General features: G+C 41.2%; 1 long non-coding RNA gene across 1 annotated transcript; it reads left to right on the top strand.

The window, feature by feature from the left end:
- The first annotated feature begins 1,549 nt into the window (after positions 1 to 1,549).
- On the top strand, positions 1,550 to 2,888 carry LOC132081585 (uncharacterized). The gene is made up of 2 exons (XR_009419693.1): positions 1,550 to 1,616; positions 1,923 to 2,888. It is a non-coding gene; the product is annotated as an uncharacterized LOC132081585 (long non-coding RNA).
- The last annotated feature ends 488 nt before the right edge of the window (positions 2,889 to 3,376 follow it).

Below are 3,376 nucleotides of genomic sequence, written 5' to 3'. Positions count from 1 at the left end.
GTAAACAACTTTACCTGTGCTGATTGTCCAAGCAAAATTATGTCAGATATTTAGCTATAAGAAATACCTCACTGGAAATGTGTGCGAAGCCTAGTGCAGTACTCACTGCTCCTTTCTTCAGGAAAACAGCCGAGGGGAAAAAAAAGAGAAAACCACACCAAAACCAACCCAAAACTAAAGAAACTCAATCCAATCTTCAAAAAAAAAAAGAGAGAACTTACTCTGAGCAAGTTTCAGACATGTTTTGTAACACATGAAATGAGCTGTGTGCGTACCTGGATTGTCCTTTTGGAGAAGATATGACAATATCTAGATTTTTAGTGTGACCTTGGTTTTTGGCTATCATCTTATAGTGCAAGGATCTCCTGGTAGGAGTTGGAGATTGTTCCTTCCCTAGGGAAGAACTGGGTGTGCTTATGGTGTGGCATGCTGGAGAAACAAGTGACAGCATGGAGACAGAAGTCTACAGCCAAAGAGAAATCTGAACAGCTTTAGACTTAGTTTGTGCTTTTCTTAATAGATTTGAGGGAACCTGTGCTTGACTTGAAGTGCATAGTCTGAGGTTTTCTTTCACATTTTGTATAAAAAGTGGCTGACTTCTTACATGCATTTAAATATTTACTTTGCTGCTTCTCTCTATACATCAGCCATTGAAAGACTGTCAGAAATGACAACTTCACTGAGGCAAATGTGCTACCCATTGCTCAAATACTCTGTGCTAAAGAGATTTGCTCTATCAGCAAAATTATCAACCACTTTCATGGTGTTTCTGAAATTTCTTTTATTACTGAATCCAAATCTCTGGTCCAGCATATGTCAAATTATGACTCTAGATAATAAAAAACATCTGGGTACATCTGTTCTATCAAGTAGTTTAAGCTACATGTTCATGTTACATGCCAGTTCCCTGGTGCCCTGGTTGTTCAAAATACATACCCACATGTAGGTTTAATTTTTTTCTGAGCCCCACCTCAGAGTAAGTCCAACTAGTTTACTCTGCAAAAAACGTAAATGCAGTTCCACTGCATCACCAATTGAAATGGGAAATATGGGTAAGAGGATGGCAGAACTGGCTCTTTCTGCCAAACTCAACCATCTTGACACAAGGACCCATGGCCCAGAGCACATGGGCACACATTATACCAATGTTACAGAAACAACCATCTGGTGGGCTGGGACAGAATCCTTCAGGGTGTCCCAAAGGCTTTGAATGAAAAACCCATGACACCTAATAACTGTATCCTGGGGCCATGACTTGGCTTTTGGTCTACAAAGACCATGTGGTTCAGGGAACCATCCTCTTGCTCTCAGCTGTATGGAGCCAGCCTTGCTCAGCTCCACTTACCCAAACCAGGTTGGCAGTGTAGGGGGATAGAATATAAGAAAAATAAAGATAGTGTAGAAAGTAATCTTACCCCTAAGGGGTTGCAGCTGGGCCAATTATCAAAGATTAGGAACAGGCCTGACTTTAACAGGCCACAGCTGTAACCAATGAGAAGAAGAGTGCTATAAAAGAGTGGGGTGGCGGGTTGAGGGGGAACTGGGGTCAGTTGGCTGCTCTGTGAAGAAGATGGTGCTAGTGTTTGGAGGTGCTGCCCCTGCAAAACACCAAGAAAGTATGAAACTTCTGTAATAAGGAGACAACAGTATTGAACCCCTGTGATAAGATGACAACAGGGCAGGGAGGGGAAATGAATGGAAATTTGAAGCACACATGAAGGACAATGTCATGGATGAAGGCCAAGTCATTTAAGCAGTTCCAGCTACTGGGAGGCTGCTATAAGGACTCCCCAGAGCCTTCTCCTCTCCAGGATGAGCAGCCCCAGCTCTGTCAGCCTTCCCACATGCTGATGGTGTTCGATCATCTCCATGACCTCATGCTGGACTTTGTCCAATAAGTTTGCATCTCTTTTTGTCCTCAGGAGCCTGGAGATGAACACAGCAGTCCAGAAATGTCTCACCAGTGCCAAGCAGAAGAGAAGGATCATCTCTCTTGACTGCTTCTCCTAAAGCAGTCCAAGATGCTTTTGGACTTGGCAGGCTCCAGCCCATTGCTTTTCTCCCAGTTCCCCCAGATTTGAGCTCTCCTGAAGTGCATGTGTTTATCAAGCTTTCACATTGTTTAATGCTGTGAAAGCAGAAATTTATCTGTTTACAGCAATGCTCTTTCTGCAGCTTACTTTAGTCATTGAAAACTCCTTACAAGTTTCAGTTTCCACAAGGAGGAGTATTTTTCATAAAAGGGCTGTAAACAACATATAATATGAACGTTTTCACAGTAACACATCCCACCTCCCAAGACAGCATTTTAGCTGGCAGCTATGTTTACTTTACAATTTTAGCTCCTAAAGATGGCAGTTGTAAATCTGTATATTATTAATTGTTGTGGCATATAAAGCAGTCAACATACCAATTTGGCAAAAGCAGTCTCATAATGCAGAATATGCATATGCCATGTGGACTATTAATAAGGAAGTCCCCTGCTGGTGAACAGGATTTTTCTTAGTATCATTATTATTGTGATAGTAAAATTACCTTGATCAATACTCTATTTTACTGGTACATTTCTCTTGAGTGCTCCTAATGGCACAAGCAGGTGTGTGCAGGTCAACCACTGATTTTTTTATATAATACTTCTTACAATGAAGAGTAGAATCATGGCAAAGTTTGGAGATAAATTACTATCCTCATTAAAGAGGAAAAAAAACTGAAATGAATGCAAGAATAGGTTGGTTTACATAGAGAAATTGACGTGCAAAAGTTTCAGTGCACATTCTGTTCTTGAGTTACAGAAACAAACTGAAGCACAAGAGGCAAAAACAAAGTAAAGTAAAAACAGGAGAGTTAAAAAGTGCCAGAAACAAGCACCATTTATTATTTCCCTCTTTTCCTGCTCTGCCCAAGCGCTGCAGTCCATTTAGAGCTTCACCCAAACAGTGAATGCTTAAAAGTAGACTCAAATGGCTTTGTCCTTTTGGGTACATCTGCCCTATTGCCAGGAAATACTGACATATGCCTGTTAGCTGTAAGCAGGACAAACTTGCCAGCCACACAACAGAGTCAGATAACTGGATAAATTGGCACCAGAGAAGTCCTGAAGCTTCTGCAGGGACTGGATTCAGGGACCTGCTGCAGGTACCAGATTCAGCATGTTTATATTTGTGTTTGTTCTGAGTGCAGAGAAGAGCTGGGAGAAGGAGAGGCAGGTTTATATTGGGTTATAATATAAGATGATTTGGACATATTAAGCACAGTTCTGACTCAATACATCCTCATACAGAAAAAAAGGTCATAATTTTTAGTCTTTTTCTGGGAATCCTACACTGCACTCTGTTCAGAGAGACAAACATTTTCAGGATTAACAAACCTCTGTGTT

The sequence above is a fragment of the Ammospiza nelsoni genome, chromosome 1 (genome assembly GCF_027579445.1).
Source record: "Ammospiza nelsoni isolate bAmmNel1 chromosome 1, bAmmNel1.pri, whole genome shotgun sequence".
NCBI classification, from domain to species: domain Eukaryota; kingdom Metazoa; phylum Chordata; class Aves; order Passeriformes; family Passerellidae; genus Ammospiza; species Ammospiza nelsoni.
The sequence above is the reverse complement of the archived record's forward strand: the minus strand, read 5'-3'. Positions and strand labels throughout refer to the sequence as shown.